We start from the raw sequence: 19,820 nt of genomic DNA, 5'->3' as shown, positions 1-19,820 counted from the left end.
GCTTTTTCTCATTTCATTTTCCAGGTTCTATACTTTTTGTAATGTATAAAACATTTATTTATCTAAGTTGGACAGAGATTATACCTGTTGATTTTCTTGAGTTTCCAGTTGATAATCTCTTTTCCTTTTTGGTACCTCAATATTCTCAGGTAGCAGGCTTGAACAAATTAGATGAAGGGCACAGTATTGGGGATGCAAACAACATCTGTGTAACTGAGATACTTAACAATATTTCAAAATGGAAGGTATATGCTTATTAAATACATGCTATTTGCTGTTGAGTTCAAACAAAAGTTTTAACAGTGTATAATGAGAAACAGAATACTTACAAACTGTAGTCCAACTTCCAATGGTATGATTTTCAAATCTCTATAATTATTTTCTTTATGCAAAAAAAAGTTGAAATAGGATTCAGAGGTTACCAAATGTACAGATGTTTTGCAGCCGGCTCTTTTGGATATGGAAGTTTCGGCGGCCACTCCTCATACAGACGTTTACAGACGTTTTCCCCGCTGTTTCCTTTCCGGCGAGTCTGGTATCACTGCTGCCCTGCATGACCTAGTGTTTGTATTGAAGACTGAAACTCTGATAGTCTTTGTATTGGAGAGAAAGTGATGTATATATATATATAGATGTTTAGATATAATTGCTTCCCTATTGTTAGTTAACGTAAGGGCAGAAATCGATTGGTCTTCAATTAATGTCTTTGGAAAAACAAATCCGGCTCTTCACCATAAATATTATATGGGAAACTGAAGAGTACCACCGCCTTTAACTTATAAATTAAATCTGATTGGCTTATAAAAAAATCTTGGCCTTAAAATAAATAGAAACAAAATATTTAGTTTAAATCTTTTTTGGTAACCGATGAGTTACACGTTCTTTTAAGCAAAATGACATAAATATTTGATACTCTTCAAAACGACGTAGTATTGTTCGGGCAGGAATTTTTTGCTCCTATTATTTTGCTTTAGAGATTAGTATAATAGTATAATAGTGTAATAGTATACGCTGTAGATCCAATTATACCTCTAGATCCCATAGATCCTCGTCTGTAAGCTCGAACTCCAATTTCGAACTGAGGTCCCGGTCCCTAACTCCAATTAGCTCTGGTGCATGCTTTTCTACAACCTTTTCATCAGTGATGATCCTCATAACAGGGAAGGCATTAAGGTAGTTTTGGAACTGTTCTTTGCGAACGGCAATTCGAAAGAGTAGATTCAATCCAATTAGAGTCTCAAACTCCTTAGGTAGCCCCTTTCGGCCCTGCACGTAATTAATTTTAATTTTTAAAAGTTTGTGTACATAGGAAATTTAAAAAAATTGGTAAATAAGTTAAGAATTGGTATATTAATAAACATTTAGTACCTTAGTATGGGAAGAATTCAAATCATCTGCGCTAACACCAAGTAGATCAAGGCACTCCCTGTCCCATAGAAGGAAAGGAGCATTCCCATCCAAGTTCACAACCCTCACTTTAACCCTGTACCTCAAAGTTCCATCACCCCAATTCCTGTCACATGTAGAACACCACAGCCACTTACCTTTCATTTTCAGCTTTTTGTTGCAACCCTTTGTTCTACACGAAGCATAGTACCACTCAGGATCATCAATGAACACAATCCTTGCTGCCCCCCAAAAATCTCCAAACTGCACACACACATATAGAATTAGCAAGGTATACTCTGGGCCCAAATCAAATTCTGTTTATATATCTTGTACATAATTATCAAGTTATATTATGGTTTATGGTTTATGATGTAGGTTTTAGGGTTTGTGAAGGTTGGAGATACATACTATATTTCATGTGATCTATTTTTGCTAAAAGAAAATAAAAAATAGCATGGTTATATACCTAACCAAGTTTAATTTGTGTGTGCAGGTTTGGGGCAATCACAGAATATGGTTTGCATAACCATAGCTGGTCAGGTTGACACTCACTGTCCATATGCCTCAATGTAACAATGGTCAACTATATAGTGATAAAAAATCTAACGGTATACTTCACAGAATTATTAAATTACTCAAACATTATATTTGTTACAAATCTAACGCATATTATTAAATGCAGATTACAAATCAAGGATTGGAATTGATATTTCACCAGAGAATTGGTATACAGATAATAGTATATCTACAGCACAATGAGCTAAGCACCCACTAACAGTCTATCTAATACTTATACTATATTAAGTTTTAATTTGTATTAATGGGATGCTAAGTTCTATATTGTCTTCCATTATGCAGGTTTGAGATGCCTACATAGCATGACATTCACAGTATTATTCTATAAATTTAAAGACTACTTATTTCACAATCAGGTAACCATCCAATGGTATACTTAAATTCATACTCAATTTTAGTCAATTAACCAAATAGTATATTTGTTAATTCTCACAATGTGTATTATGCTCATGCATATTACAATTAAAGCAGTTGGAATTGATGTGTACAATGGAAATCTGCAGTACCTCCTTGTCTATGTATATTGACTAAGGTAACAACTAATAGCTTTTAAATTTTTAGATTACCTCCTTGTCTCTGTATATTTCACTGATAGTACGGACTTCCATATCACCGGATAGGGAAACTGAATATGAGCTGCATTCCTTAAAACTCGATTGCGAAATGATACTGCGCATTGGAGTTTGTTCCTGACTGATACTGTGATTGTTATACAAAATTCAATAAGAATTAGGGACTAATTGAATAAGTAGTGCAAGAATAAGAATTGCCTGACTGTTTTCTAAACTATCAAATTCAATAAGTAGAGACCAATTGAATAAGTAGTGCAAGAATAAGCATTGACTAACCATTTTCTAAACTCCTCAAATGGTGGAGATTCCTGATTGAACAGCAGTTGTGTTACATCATAGAAGCTACAAATCTTAACATCCCCACCTTTACAAATTATGTTAGTACCCATTAGACAAACCATAATATAAGTTAGGCAGAAACTAAAATTTGTTATGTACTTACTTTTTAGACACACCCTAGCCCTACAAAATTGGATCAACACCAATAAAGGCTCTTGTGAAGTAGAATTGTAAAATGCCTCGATCTTGCCTACGTGTTCATCCCACAAAGTACACATCAATTGTATACCACTGCAAAATGTTAGATAATAGATTAGAAGAGCAGAAACTCTAAAAATAGAATGAAAATAGGAAAAAAAAAACAATATCCTATACCACTGCAAAATGTTAGATAATAGATTAGAAGAACAGAAACTATAGAAATATAATAGAAATAGAATGAAAATAGGAAAAAAAATACTCAGTGTCTTCAATGGTGAAGTCAATCAGCCTAGAGTTCTTCCCATTAATCAATTTCTCCTGGGGGCAGTGAATCTCAATAACTCGACCAATCACATCTACAAAATAGTGGATTAGAGTATAATAATAAAATAATATTAACAGAATAGATTATTCAGTAAATTAAATAGAAAGATAACAATTGATTACCAAAGAGGTGTTTCTCATCCAGGCCTTCATTAGACTTGATCTCCCTAAATGACTTCAAACGATACATTTTCATAGGAAATTTCGCATGCTTTAAATCCTTTACCATAGTCTGATAGTTGAATTTAATCATGTACTTCTGTGGACTGGTCTTGTATGAGTAGAAATTAGTGATCACACAAAAATTCTTAATAGCGTAAACTGAACCTTCAGAAAAAGAACTTAGGTACTTATCCACATATTCTTTGGGTACATGAGCATGCAGAAAGGAACCCTGTGTATATATAAATAAAATAAATAGGAGCTTTATTTATATATCTCATAAATAGCAACTGTAAAAAATAAAAAACAGATATTTTCAACCCTAAACTGCCTGGTGTTCATTGGAGATATTTGGCTAGCAAGGATGAACATCTTGTTGTAGGGAAAAAGAAGAAGAGAGGCCTGTGTAAATTTTTTCTGTGCAATGGCTTAGTGTGTATATGTGCTGTATATATAAGGTCTGATGACCTTTCGTACTTTTCCATTCGAAATTAATACCTAGAGAATATGTATGGGTTCGTGGGCTCAATGTTACATATGGGGAACTGATGGGATTAAATACATTCTCTAATCCCATTGGATTGGAGAGTGATCTACCGTAGATATTTTCCAAAACGTAGGTTTCTATAAAGTTTAGCTATTACTCTGCATAAACCCTTCGATTTCCGACGCAAATACAATTAATATTTCGGCTATGTCAAAACGACGCCGTTGCTTTTGGGCGGGAGTTTTTTGCTCCTATTATTTTGCTTTAATATATATAGAGATTAAGTGAATTAGAGATTTTTTCCATTTTTTCCTTTGTTACTCCTAACATTATAAGTAAATTATAGATTATTTTGTATTTTTTCATTTATTAATATTAGTATTAATAATATTAATATTAATATTAATAATTTTTAATTAATTAATTATTAATTATTAATTGTTTGGGTGGAAGAGTTTGGGCAGAAAAACATAAACGAAAATTTTGTTTTTAGCAATGGTATAGATATAGATTGTTGTTGTTGTTGTTGTTGTTGTTATTGTTATTGTTATTGTTATTGTTATTGTTATTGTTATTGTTATTACTATTACTATTATTATTATTATTATTATTATTATTATTATTATTATTATTATTATTATTATTATTATTATTATTATTATTATTATTATTATTATTATTATTATTATTATTATTATTATTATTATTATTATTATTATTATTATTATTATTATTATTGTAAACACGAAAAAGTAAACTTTGTATATATTCACAAAATCCGTGTACAGCGTGTGTATAATTCAATGTGCAGGGTACAAAATCTCTGTCTAGTCCTCTGATTCTTCACTAACGTTATCTACTGAAATGCCTCCGGGATTCAAATAGCGTAGCCTCCGAGATTCAATTGGCGCGTGCCTCCGGGATTCAAACGGCGTAGTTTCCGGGATTCAAGTGGCGCGACTTTCAGCAACGAACGTCAAGAATTTAGAAACGATCAACCCTGCAAAGTTTCAAAACACATGCAATGGATTTAAGTCGCCTTAAGATCCTCAAATGCTTTCCAAAGACTTCAAGATCTTCGAGACAATCAATTCTGCAAAGCTCCAAAGTACTTGCAATGGATTCAAATTGTCTGCAAAATATTCAAAAGATGCCTTCAAGTATTCAAACGTTCTTCAATTCCTTCAAGCTCTCCAAATGCTCTCAACTCCTCAAGTCTTCAAGTTGTTCAATGCCTTCAAACTCTCAAGTCTTCAAGTTGTGTTTTGGAATGAAAATGAGGGTTCTATTTATAGTGAATGCCTAACCAAAATCCCTCAACAAACTCTCCATTTTAGATAATTAATTAGTTAATTATTCATTTAGGAAAATGAACCTTGCCCAACATCAAGTCTAGGTCCATTATCGTATAACCTAATTCAAATTCAAATTAAATTATAATTATTTAATTCAAATATAATAAAATTATATTATATTTAAATTATAATTATAATTCAAATTCAAATATGAAATGGGTTTGGACCAATTAATTAATTCAACAGCCCAAACCAAATTTAATTGGACTAATTAAATCAATTTAATTTCTATGATCCAATTAATTAAATTGGCCCAATAACAATCTCAACATCGGCCTAATAACAATTTCGTCAGTCCATTTGTCGGGTTCAAATTTTTTGTGTGTACAATTATTATTATTATTATTATTATTATTATTATTATTATTATTATTATTATTATTATTATTATTATTATTATTATTATTATTATAGGTCCTTTTCATTTCTTTTTTCTAATGCTAATCTTATTATTATTATTATCGTTGTTGTTGTTGTTGTTGTTGTTGTTATTATTATTATTATTATTATTAATTATTAATTAATTAATTATTAATTATTAATTATTAATTGTTTTTGTGGAAGAGTTTGGGCGGAAAACACAAAAGATGATTTTGTTTTAATAATAGTATAAATTATTATTATTATTTGAATTTTAGGTTCTTTTTCTAATACTAACCTTATTATTATTATTATTATTATTATTATTATTATTATTATTATTATTATTATTATTATTATTATTATTATTATTATTATTATTATTATTATTACCATTAGAGTGAATTCCATTTTTGGTCCTACTGTTATAGGGACTTTTTCAATTTTAGTCCACCATAATTATTTTTGCTACATTGCGTCCACTGTTATTAAAATTGTTCTAATTTTAGTCCATTTTTAGATTTTTCGTGGACTAAAATTGGAACATTTTTAATAATAGTGGACGCAATGTGGCAAATATAATTATGGTGGACTAAAATTGGAATGACCCACCATATAACAGTAGGACCAAAAATGGAATTCACTATTATTATTATTATTACTAGTATTTTCACCCGTGCGATGCACGGAATGGAATTGTTGTAATATATTAAAAATATGTAAATCGATAAAGAGTTAATTTCACCAGAGGTCGCTCACTTTCGTGACAATTCCAAATTTAATCCTAGACTATAGTTATTAATTATTACGATTTATTCTATGTTATAATTCTTACGTTAATATTCTTACTATTATTATTAACACTATTTTAAAATTTTAGAATAGAACTTTAACCCAGAATTATTGTACGAATGGGAAAGTAGAAATCAATATATTTTATTGGGAAGAGAGATTTTTTAGGAATTAGGTGGGAAGTTAAGATTCCAGGATTTTGTTATTATATATGGTATATAGATAGATAGATTTATATGAAATAAAATTACACATTTTATTATATTATATATACTTACATGTCATTTACTTTTAAGTGTGGACGAGCTAATTATTTTTGACAAACTTCAAGTTCTAAGCGACAGGTGGAGTCGTGGATCATGCACTTCAGAAAGGTACTAACGTAAGGTCTATATAAGTGATAGAGCCCATGTCATAATTTGTAGCTGTGGAGTTCAGTGTTTACTTACGTTGTGAAATACAAAAATCATTTTCGTAGCAAAATGCAAAATTACTTACATGAAATCTCACAAGTTCCTCTCGTGGGGTTCACAAGGCAGGGAAATCCAAGGAAATCAAAGACTTCCTTTTTAGTGTCAAACTTCAAGGCTTCAAGCTAGCCCCTTTCATACCCTGCATCATAAACATTGCTTTATTGAAACCTTGTGGCTTTACAGAAACTGAAACTAACACCAAAAAGAAGATACAGAGTAGTGAAGTAAACAAACCATACCCGTTTCCCATGAGAACTTTGAAAAGCAGGAAACAATCCTGTATCATCCAGTCGAAAGCCCTTTGATTCTGCCAATAATCTAAGCCTGCAGGAACCCAATAAGAAAGGAGATATTGAAAGTGTTGATAAATAGCTGGTAGTTTATAGTTGTTAGCTCATTGGGTTAGTGAGTTTGAATAGTTAATATGTTAACTATGTAACTAAACAGGACTATATATTATCATTTATCACCTGCTGGGCAAATATGATACTATTTTTAGACCATTGTTGTGTGTATCTGAGTGATGAATTGTATTTGTTGGGCGAAGGCCAGTGAATGGTCAAATGGTCAAATCCATCACCCTGCCTCTCGAGAATGTGACGAGCCTTCGAGATATAGCTTTTGGTGTAACTGTAAGCGTTTAACCTTAACAAGCAATATCAGAGCCAGATCATGGATTCAAGTCCCAGCAAGAGCAAAAACTGGGTTATTGGGTCATTGCTATTTGCTATATCTTACCTTCAGTATGTGTAGTACAAGATTTCAGTCTAAGTCTAAGGAAATCAATATTTGTATGTGCAAGATTTCTAAGCCTAAGGAAACCAGTGACGGATATATTATATCCACGACCCGACCCGGAGCACCATGTTGGAACCCAAAAGCACCCCGCCCATGGCACCATGGAGGTGCCCCGAGCCGAGCCGAGCTACGTGGGGCTCGGGTCGGGTAGCACGACCCTACCCGAGCTTGGGACCCGCCCCGCCCCGAACCGACCCGGGTCCCCGGTCAAAGGGCGATCTAACCGCCCCCCTTTTTAGGGGGATCGGTTGGGGGGTTTGTTGCATATAAACCCCCCCCCCCCCCCCCCACCTTGTCTCTTTAGGACACCTACTTCATATTCACTTCCTGTTCTACACCCTTTGTCTTACCACATCTTTGTAATAGCCAATTCTACGACATTTAATATAATATACGGTCTCATGGCCTTTACGACATCGTTCTATATTATTTATTTATTATTCGTATTACGTTCTTATTCGGATTTATTGATTCGGGTCCACCCCGGGTTAATTAAATCCATCATTGGTGCTCTTGTTGAGAGCTGTTATACCAGTTCAAGCGTGTTCTATACCCAGTGGTCTACCGCGACCAGCTACTATGGCAAGATCGAGATCCAACTCTCGCCACACCAACGGTTCCCGCGGCACCCAGCTTGTTGCAATCGGGAACGACCCCAACGGTGTCCCCAGCCTTTAACCGGCCACCTCTGCCAGGTCGGGGGGAGGCATGAGGGATTGCCTCACCAACCACCGTAGCGGCGGTGCCCCACCTCCCGCCACCCCTGTTCCGGACCTAGCCCTTGTCCGCGAAGGGGTGGAGGTCTTTGAGCAAGCCTCCACGGCGCTAGCCCGGGTCGCGCGGGGCCTTCGAGCAAGTGTTCCTACCGACCCAGGCGTCAACCAAGAACTGCCAGCACCTGCTCCACCTCCTCCCACCCGGGGGCGCAGCGGTCCAAGCACCCGGCCACCCCAGACACCCATCACCCAGGGGGAGGTCAATTCACCACGCCAGACGAACACACGGGGAGGAGGGGGCTCACGGCGTGACCGACGTCATGAGGACGATGGAAGGAGGTCAAACCAAACCAGGCCCGCCATGGAGAGGCTGGGCAGCCGGGTGCCAGCTTGAGAGAGGTTGGGCCCAATGCCTGCCGCCAATGGGCCTCCGCCAGCAGAATCATGCTCCCGCAGGCAAACACGAAGACAATCAGTTGCCCAGAGGTCTCCAAGCCACAGACCCTGAGCCCGGTCGCGACAAGAGGCGGGCTCGCGAAGGTCACCAGGTCGGGGGACCCAAGCCCCACCACGGCGTGAGCAGGCCTCCCGGGTCGAACGATCAGGTGAAACGAATGGTAGAGCCCCGAGCTCCCATCGGGAAGAGGTCGAGCAGCTGCGGAGGAGGATGGACGCTCCAGGATGTGTTGTCCTCCCCATTCGCAAACACCATCATGGAGGAACCCTTACCTCGAGATTTTCGCTTTCCCACCATTAAAGCGTACTCGGGGACCACGGACCCGCGGACGCACCTCACCAGGTACAGGGCCACCATGATGATCACCGGGACTACCGACGCCATCCTGTGCCGGGGGTTCTTCACCACCCTAAATGGGCAGGCGCATGACTGGTTCAGATCCCTCCCGGAGGGGTCCATCTCCACCTTTGCGGACCTCACCCGGCAATTCCTGTCCCATTTCGCCACCGGCATGCAACGAAAGAAGCAAATCGCCGACCTGCGCAATCTGAAGCAGGGGAGCTCAAAGTCATTAGCCTAGTACCTCAGCAAGTGGAAGAAGGAGGCCATGGGGGTCGCCAACTTTGATGGGAAGTCGGCCATGCCGATCTTCCGAAACAACTTGAGGTCGGGCACTTTCTACCAGGACCTCATTAGGTATCCCCCCCCCCCCCAAGGAACTATACCGACCTGATGGACAGGGTAGCCAGGTACGCCGACGCCGAGGCCGCCGAGAAGAGGAAGAAGGACCAGGAGGAAGGGAGAGGTCAAAAAGACAAGGCACCCCAGGAGGAGCGCAAGGCGCCGCGGCCACATCAACGTGAGTATGCTAAGGGGCCCAGGCTGAACCCCACACGCTATCTTACCCCGCTGACACAACCTGTGGGTACCATCCTGGCGCATGCAGAGGACGAAGGGATCGTGGTATTCCCGAAGGAGGAGTGAATGAAGATATCCTCGAGGGGGGACCCCAACAAGTATTGCAGGTTCCACCGGCAGAAGGGACACGATACAGACGAATGCATCCTCCTGAAGAAACAAATCGAGGAGCTCATCCAAATGGGTTACCTCGGCCAGTTCATTAAGAAGTCCGGCCAGGCGCAAGGCCAGAAGCAAGGCAATGTATGGAGGAAGGGGGTGGCCAGGCGCCATCCACCTCGGTACCCCGTAAGAGGGACCACGACCACAGCTCCGAAGAGGAAGAGAAGACGACGTAGGACTCCCAGCCCCCGAAGAAGCGTGCCATATACGTCATCTTCGGGGGGCCGTGGGAGGGGACTCGCCAGCCGAGCGGAAGAGGTGGGCGAGAAGCTTGTACGTTGGGGAGGTCACACGAACGCCCCACGAGAAGAAACCGAAGAGGGAGCCCATCACGTTCACCGACGCCGACCTGCCAGACGGGCCCCTCCCCCAGCGAGACGCCCTGGTGGTCAAGCTGGACATCAACAATGTGGTGGTGCACCGGGTGCTCGTAGACACGGGTAGCTCGGTGAGCGTCATGTACTACGACACATTCACCCAGTTGGGACTCTCAAGAGGGCAGCTGGAGCAGGTACGGACCTCCCTGTCCGGGTTCACGGGACACTCAATTGATACGGAGGGGTCGATCAATTTGGAGATGGAGGTAGGCACCCCACCTCACACCCGGAGGTGGGAGGTCGAGTTTGTGGTCGTCAAAATCAGCTGTTGCGCCCACAACATTATACTCGGCCGACCCGCCCTAGAAGATCTCAGGTGCGTAATTTCCATGGAGCACCTGTGCCTCAAGTTTTCGACACCGACCGGGGTCGGGGGTCGCCCAGGGAGACAAAAGGTGAGCAGTAGTTGCTACTTAAAGGTGTACCGCCAAATTGGTCAGAAGGACCTCCAGGTCCACACCATCGCCGAGAAGGCATTTCGGGAGGAAGCAGGTCGGCCTCGGGCCGAGCCCGTGGTCGAGACAGAAGAGGTCATCCTCGACATCAGCCGACCCGACCGGGTTGCGAAGGTGGGGGTCGGCCTCCTGGCCGAGCTCCGGGCACGGATAATTAACACCATCATGAGCTACAAGGAGGTCTTCTCATGGGGCCCCGAGGATATGCCGGGCCTTAGCCGAGATGCGATCACGCACAAGTTGGCTGTCGACCCCGCGGTCAAGCCAGTCCTGCAACGCAAGAGGTACCTCTCCGCCGAAAGGAGGGAGTTCGTCAAAAAGGAGGTCGACACCCTGTTGGAGATCGGTCATGTACCCCACCTGGTTAGCAAACGTGGTCCTCACCCCAAAGCCACCCACATGGAGGATATGCGTGGACTACATCGACCTCAACAAGGCCTGCCCAATTGACCCCTTCCCCCTCCCCAACATTGACCAATTGGTCGACGAGACCGCAGGTTGTGCCCTCATGAGCTTCCTAGATGCGTTAAGGGGTTACCAAGATTTTCATGGAGGAGCCGACGAGGAAAAGACAGCCTTCACCACACCCGAGGAGGTCTACTGCTACAAGGTCATGGCCTTCGGGCTAAAAAATTCAAGTGCCACCTACACCCGAATGGTGGCCAAGGTGTTCAAACAGGTCCTCGGCTGCAACCTGCAGGCCTACGTCGACGACATGATTGTTAAGAGCACCGAGGCCGACCTCCACACGGACGACCTAACCGAGGTATTTTCAATTATGCAGCGTTTCAATTTACGGTTGAACCCTAAAAAGTGCATATTCGGGGTGCATGGGGGGGGGGGGGGGGGAATTTTTGGGATACATGATCTCGAAGAGGGACATTGAGCCCAACCCCAACAAGGTCAAGGCCATCCTAGACATGGAACCTCCGAGGTCCCTCCGGGAGGTCCAGCGCCTCAACGGACGGTTGGCAGCCCTGGGCCGTTTCCTTTCGAGGTCAGCCGAGAAATCTTTGCCGTTCTTTGGAGTCCTCAAAAAGACCAAGGGCTTCGAGTGGACCGAAGAGTGCCAGAAGGCGTTCGAAGACCTCAAGACATACATGATGTCGCTCCCCCCCCCGGCCAAACCCGTTAAAGGGGAGGTCTTATATTTGTACCTGGGCATCTCGCAGGCCGCGGTCAGCTCCGTGCTGGTCCGGGACGACGAGGGGGTCCAACGACCCATCTATTATACGAGCCGAGCTCTGCAAGGGCGGAAATCAGGTACACACCCGTGGAAAAGGCCATCTTCGCAGTAGATGGCAAAGAAGCTAAACCACTACTTCCAGGCCCACCCCGTACAGGTCCTCACCAACCAGCCACTAGACGCAGTACTAAGAGCCTCAGGGTCGGCCAGCGGGTTGGTCAGGTGGGCGATGCGGCTGAGCCAGTTTGACATCCAGTTCAAGCCCAGACCTGCTATCAAGGGGCAGGCACTGGCTGACTTTATAGTCGAGTGTACTGCCCGGGAGGCCACAGAGCGGGTCCGGGACGAAGACGAGGAGTGGTGGACCCTTTCAACGGACGGGTCCTCCAGCACCAAAAGCTGCGGGGGGGAGGGGGGGGGTCGTCCTCATAACCCCGGAAGGATTTCGGGCCTACTACGCCCTCCGCTTCGCGTTCAAATTATCCAATAACGAAGCCGAGTAGGAGGCGCTCCTGGGGGGCTCCGTCTCGCGCTACATATGAGGGTGGAGAAGCTCAAAATCCGATGTGACTCTAGACTCGTGGTGGGACAGGTCACAGGTGGATTTGAAGCAAGTGATGAAAGAATGAAGAGGTACTGGGACGTGGTGCTCCAACTATTGGGACAGCTGATCAATTACGAGGTCCTACAGGTGCCCCGAGACCAGAACACAGATGCTAACATGTTATCCAAGCTCGCCCTAGGGGCCCCAGAGCATATTTCAAAAATAGCCCGAATTGAAGATTTCAAGAGGTCGAGCCTGGACGCCTACCCGGTCCTACCTGTGCAGACCCGACCTCCCTGTTGGTTGGAACACCTCAAGGAGTACAAGAAGACAGGTGCACTGCCTCCTGACGAGGTCGACGCCAAGCTGGTGAAACGACGAGCCCCTAAGTACGTGATTATGGGGGACACACTTTACAAGAGGTCCTACAACGGCGCCTTGTTGCGCTTCCTGTACCCAGACGAGGCCAGGTCAGTCATGGAGGAGATCCACGAGGGGACCTGCTCTGCCCACCAGGGGGCCTTCACCATGTCCCGGAGAGCCATCTTACAAGGGTACTTTTGGCCCAAAATGGCCAAGGAGTGCGCCGACTACGCCAGGAGTTGCGAGACCTGTCAGCACTTCCAGGTCACCCCCGGCCGACCCGCCACGAACTACACCCCCATCAGCTCGGTCATCCCCTTCTCCAGGTGGGCGGTGGACCTGGTGGGAGCTCTACCCAAGGGGTCGGAAAAAAAGGAAGTACCTCATAGTTGCAGTGGACTACTTTACCAAGTGGGTGGAGGCGAAGCCGCTGGCAACCATAACAATCGCCCGTTACAAGCACTTCGTGTACAAAAATATTTTGTGCCGTTTTGGGGTCCCGATGCAGCTCATCACCGATAACGGACGCCAATTCGAGGGGCAAGAGTTCAAGGGGTTTTGTGCAGAGTGGCACATTACCAACAGCCAGGTGGTCGTGTGCTACCCTCAAGCAAATGGGCAGGTGGAGAATGCCAACCGCACCATAGTGGATGGCCTGAAAAAGAAACTGGAATCCGCGGGAGGAGCGTGGGTGGAGGAGCTCGACATCATTCTTTGGGCCTATCACACCACCCCCCGGAGGGCCACTGGGGAGACACCTTTTTCCTTGGCCTACGGTTTTGAAGCCCGAGCTCCAGCGGAGGTGGTCATACCTTCCCGGCGGGAGGAGGACTACGACCCCGACACGAACGAGGAGCACCATAGAGCCGACCTCCACCTGATTAACGACGGACGCGAAGCAGCTACGATCCGAGCTGAAAACTACCAGAGGCAAACCAAAGTATACCATGATAGGCGAGTCCGACCCCGCTATTTTCAAGTGACTATGTGCTCAGGAGGAGGGAGGCGAGCCAGCCCTAGGCCGAAGGAAAGTTTTCCACCAATTGAGAGGACCCATACATTGTAGCAGCTGTGGTCCGCCCGGGCAGCTACAAGCTCAAGACCTCCAAAGGAAAGATGATAGCTAGGGTCTGGAACTCGGAACATCTGTTGAAATTCTACCAGTAGACCCACCACGTGAGAGGTGGACCTTGACATTGCTATTCTAGGAGGACCCTTCCCCTCCCCCAATAATGTCTTAGTGGACGGCAATAAGCGGAATAAAATTTCATGTTACGAAATTTGGTATGAGGAGGACCCTTGTTATGAAGTTGGTTTTCGTTTACTTATCTCTCAAAAAAAAAAAACCACGTAAAATGAGGGGGAACGAGTGCTCACCCGGTTTCCCCCCGCGGACCCTAAGGGGGCACGAGGTCCGACCTCGCGTACCAACCCCGACGGGAGAGCCCAATGGCGTAGTCTCATGGGACTATGTTAAGGAGGCTAACACAAGGCCGGAAAAAAAAAAAGGCCTAGCGCACCTCGGCACAACACGGAGGTCCACCATGGCGGTGCACCTCAGCACATTGCCGAGGTGCACCATGGTACCACCTCGGCAGTGTGCCGTGGTGCATCAAGGCGGACCTCGCCGCGTTGGCGAGGTCCACCCGTTTCACACCTCGGCACGCTGCCGAGGTCCACCGTGGTGACACCTCGGCAGTGCGCCGAGGCTCGGAACCTCAGCCGGTGCCGAGGTCTCACACCTCGGCACGACTCGAGTTTGAGCACATCGGCGCTAGCCGGGGGCTCACGAAAAAAAAAAGTACTTAAAAGTGAGATAATAGCAGGTAAATGGTGGCAACCATCACGTCACCAAAGCAAAGGAGCCAATTGTTCATACAAAATATTCAAAAAACATCCAAGTATAGCACATGATAAAGGAGGCTGATGGTCTATTCAGAATGACAAGTCTAGTACATCACCAAGGGAAAACAAGGTCGGCTACTTTGAGCTCGGGCCACGTGCGTGAGGAAGGCGTGGAGCAAACCGACCCGGGGGGAGCGGAGCAAGGAGATGGAGCGGCCCAAGACATCTCACCTCGACCCAAGGCACCTCGGTTCAGGACACCTCGGCCCAAGGCACCTCGGCACCAGGCACCTCGACCCAAGACGCCTCAGCATAAGACACCCCAGCTCAAGACGCCTCGGCACAAGGCACCTCGGCCATGGTGAGCTCGGCTACATTCGCGCATGGAGGTCGGGTCAGGATATCTACTCTCTTTCGTCATCGACTTCCACTCGCAACGAAGAGAGTGGGGGACTCATGACGGATATATTATACACACGACTCGACCCGGGATAGCAACACGAACCCGGAGCACCACGTTGGAGCCCAAAAGCACTCGGCCCACGGCACCAAGGAGGTGCCCCGACCCGAGCCGAGCAACGTGGGGGGCTCGGGTCGGGTAGCACGACCCTACCCGAGCTCGGTCCATAGCGAGCTCGGGACCCGACCCGACCCGGTCCGCCCGGGTCACCGGTCAAAGGGCGATCTAACCGCCCCCTTTTTAGGGTGAGCGGTTGGGGGGTTGTTGCATATAAACCCCCCCCCCCCCCCCCCCAACTTTTCTCTTTAGGATACCTACTTCATATCTACTTCCTATTGTACACCCTTTGTCTTACCACATCTTTGTAATAGCCAATTCTACGGCATTTAATATAATATACAGTCTCACGGCCTTTACGACATCGTTCTATATTATTTATTTATTATTCGTATTACGTTCTTATTCGGATTTATTGATTCGGGTCCACCCCGGGTTAATTAAATCCATCAACCAGTATGTGTGATTTCAGTCCTTCCTAATGAAAGTCACATTGCGGCGGTCAAGAAAATTCTATGATACTTGAAAGGAACACAAAGGCCGGTGAAGGGCCAAGGGTAAGGAATGCAAAGTTTGGTGAAGGGTCAAGGGTAAGCGCTTGATCCTAATAGTATTCACAAACAGAGTTGAAATATCTAGATGACGTTTATTCAAAGAAAAAAAAAAATCTAGATGATGTGAAGTGCCAAGCACCTTGTACTCAGATGGCACCTCAGTTGCTCTCCTTAAGGTAAGGTCACATGATCGAATCTCGATGGTGGGGTAATGATTCTGTGAGCTACAACAGATAGAGAAAGTATAGAACAGATCTACTACCTTGTAATAGAGTCAATAGTACTCAAAAAAAAAAAAAAAAAAAAAAAAATCTAGATGATGTGAAGTAAACATACCTCATGTTCAACACGTCATTCCTTGTCCATGCTATCAGTCCAAAATGCATATATATAATATATCTCTTGGATATACTTAAAACAAACAAACCCTACCAGTAAAACTTTCACATAATATAAGCTAGGTATATGGCAAGTGTTACAAAGACTGAGATATACCCCATTAACCCATTTCGAGATTATAGAAAGTTCTACTGCACTTCCATAAACATATGTTATAGAATGAAGAGTATAATCATAAAAAGTAACCATACAATTAGGATAAAGAGTTGATGGAAATACCTAAGTCAATGCGATGTCGTAACTCTCGACCAGGATAGGTGCAAAGACCGAAATATGTGTCCACTCCTGAATCCGTACCTTGTTTCCAAATGTACAGTGACAGAAAACATATGAAACAATAAGAACCGAAACTGTTACACAAAAATATAGAACAAAGTTAAATCTGTTGATCAGAGACCGGGCCCAAGTCTAGCACCCGGTGGTTGTGGGATTGTTGAGTGGAGGCCGCTAAAGAGTTTAAAAGACCAAGTCTAGCACCTAGCATTTCGAAAATGTGTGGTAGTATAAGGAAATAAAATTAGGCATTCGCTATTAGCAATAAACTATAGCTTTTGGCGTAAGTGGTAAGCGATTGATCCTAACAAAATCCATTTGTAAACATGTGCTCTTTTTCAAGAGGAATATAGATTGGTTTCACTTATTTATGAAACAAGAAGAGAACGAGCTACAACATTTCACTTGACCTGAACATTCTCCGCAACATGTTATTTTGGGTAATTTACAGAGAAATCAAAACAATGAAAAACTTAATATAAAAACAAACAATTTACCTATTCACTGTGAATGCAAATCTTCCCTCAAATCATATTTCGATAAGATTTCTAGAAACACAAAATAAATTGCAGTATCTGAAATACAGGGTTCAACCTACTAAAACTTGAAGCCTGAAGTCCTAACCCATTAGCTAATCTAATTCATGGCCTTATAAATTCATATGTTCTCTCTTATTTTTCAATGTGGGACTCTTAACGGGTAAATTCTTCGATCAGAGAAGATAACGCGAGTGACTCATGCATATAAGACAGATATACTGACTTCAGCTAATGACACTTTTTTTGACAAAATAAAGAATGAAAAAGAAAATCTCAACAGAACCTTTTCATCCTTCTCAAAATGTTCCAATTTGGACAGCTTCCCAGTGTTTACTATCTCCAGAATCTGTAACAAGAACATTGCTACCTTTTATTAGTAGTCTTCAATGCATAACGAAGAGAGAGATACTCCAACAAAATGCCCTAAAATTCACTCTTTGATATATTCTATTCCAGAAAGTTATATCTAACACCACCATATATAATTCAATAATTTATTGGTAAATGATCATCCTATGAATTAGATATTGTAAGAGCATTACTTGAAATGGTCTGAGATTAAAGAATTCTAGAGCATCGATCACAATAAAATATGGCTTAATTAAGACAAGAAATATATATTCACTTACATGTTCTTGCATATAGCCAGAGCACCTCATAAAATTCAATATATGCATATACTTTCCTGGCACAAATAAATTTGTTGTCCTGACTTGTGAGATTAGTCGTGGGTTCAAGGTCCTAGGCTTAGCTTGCTTGATTGAACTCTTTAGTTAATTTGCATTAGATAGTCATTAGCTTTTTTTAGTACTACTGACTCTTGTTAAAATGTAGTAAATGTTCATAAACTACTTTCTTTAACCTATTAAAACATAAAGAGTCAATACGGGAAATTGATGACATAACCTCCCTCATTTGGGAAAGTCACTCCGTGCCACTAGATCACAAAGTCATTGGCATAGTTTACATTATATTCTTAATTGTATTCTCATTCTCTGTTCTAGTCTTCGGTCTTCCAATTTCCCCAACAAATCGTGGTTTCACCTCTTACGCAAGATAAGAGGCGAACGCCTCAGACACCAATCATTATTGTGTGGACCATATTTTGTATATTGTAAAATAATGTACATTCAATACAAATATAATGTACATTGTATTCAGGGGATGTACATTAGTTTTGCGCTGAGTGTACATTATATTGGGTATAATGTACATTCAATACAAAAAAAATGTACATTTCGTATATTAAAAATGTACTTTTTATTATGATCCACATAACATTGTGTGGACCATGGTCCACACAATAATTTGCCCTCAGACACGGCAATGTATATCGTGCACCAGGGCGCGCATTGCTTTGTGCGCCCTGGTAGCAAAACGACGTCGTTTCGGATCTTTTTTTTTTTTTTTTTTTTTTAAATTTCGCTATCCTGTGTCGGTTGTTAATTTTCTTTAAAAAAATTTTCATGTTCAAAAAATGTACATAATTGTATAACAAAATACACATACTTTTTTTGAAAAGATAATACACATATTCTAACATAATACATAATACACATAAACTCTTAACATAATACACATAAATTTCCTATTCCGGATGTACATAATTGTATAAAGGGAAAATGGCACTTTTCCCACCTAAGTTATATATTTATAGCACTTTTTCCCCCTCAATTATTTATGTAAGCACATTAGCCCCCTCAATTATTTTAAAAGTCGTGGTTTTTCCCCCTAATATATTAAATTGACATTTCTACCCTTAAAGTAAATATTTTATTTATTTTACTTCTCCAACTAATTATTGCGTATATGTAGCGATTACCACGGTTCGGTTCGAACTGAACCAGACACTATAGCAATCGAATTAAAAGTTTTCGGTTATGATTCAGATCTAGAACCCAATATTTAGATTTCAATTTATTAAATTTAAGAATTAAAAAAAACTGGATCATGAACCATGAACCATGAACCGGCGGTTCCGGATCCGATTCGCAATTTTGAACCGTCTTTATTTTAAAATTTATTTTTTATTTTAAAATAGTCTAAATTCAACAATAAATGTATTTTATTTTTTCAGTTCGGAACATGAACCGGCCATTCCGGTTCGCGATTTTAATAAACTCTAAATATCGCGTTTTGATTATAAATTGTAATTGGAATATTTTGGTTTGGTTGCTATAGTATCTGTTTGGTTTGAACCAAATTATAGTAATAATTTCTTGGAGAAGAAAAATAAATGAATTATTTATTTTAAATATTTATTTTAAGGGTAAATATGTCCATTTAACATTTCAGGGGAAAAAAGAGCCACTTAAATAATTCAGGGGGAAAAAGTACTATAAGTATATAACTCAGGGGGAAAAAGTGCCATTTTCCCTTGTATAAAAAAAATATACATAATTGTATATAGAAATGTACATAATTGTATACCATAACATACATAATCGCATCAACTCCCTACATAACTTACCAAAATGACGTCGTTTTGGGAGACGTGAGGCGCACAGTGCTATGTGCGCCATGGTGCAGGGTATAACGATGGCTCAGACACCTATCGTTATACCCTGCACCATGGCGCGTGTAGCACTGTGTGTCTCGTGCCTCCCAAAACGACGTCGTTTTGGAGGCGCGGTAAGGAGTTGATGTGATTATGTGTATTTATTTATACAATTATGTATATTTATTTATACAATTATGTGTATTTTTTTATACAGTTATGTGTGTTTATTTATACAATTATGTGTATT

The 19,820-nt window shown here is 42.2% G+C and overlaps 2 long non-coding RNA genes across 2 annotated transcripts; one reads left to right on the top strand and one right to left on the bottom strand.

Moving 5' to 3' along the window:
- Positions 1–150: 150 nt before the first annotated feature.
- Positions 151–719, top strand: LOC109154665. Its single transcript, XR_002049765.1, has 2 exons — positions 151–245; positions 434–719. It is a non-coding gene; the product is annotated as an uncharacterized LOC109154665 (long non-coding RNA).
- A 6,108-nt stretch (positions 720–6,827) lies between these two features.
- LOC109154819 lies at positions 6,828–16,274 on the bottom strand. The gene is made up of 3 exons (XR_002049796.1): positions 16,199–16,274; positions 7,210–7,294; positions 6,828–7,109 (listed from the first exon to the last, which is right to left on the bottom strand). It is a non-coding gene; the product is annotated as an uncharacterized LOC109154819 (long non-coding RNA).
- Positions 16,275–19,820: the final 3,546 nt, after the last annotated feature.

Source organism: Ipomoea nil, unplaced genomic scaffold (genome assembly GCF_001879475.1).
Source record: "Ipomoea nil cultivar Tokyo-kokei standard unplaced genomic scaffold, Asagao_1.1 scaffold2653, whole genome shotgun sequence".
NCBI classification, from domain to species: Eukaryota; Viridiplantae; Streptophyta; class Magnoliopsida; order Solanales; family Convolvulaceae; genus Ipomoea; species Ipomoea nil.
Note: the sequence above shows the minus strand (reverse complement) of the source record. Positions and strands in the feature narration are given on the sequence as shown.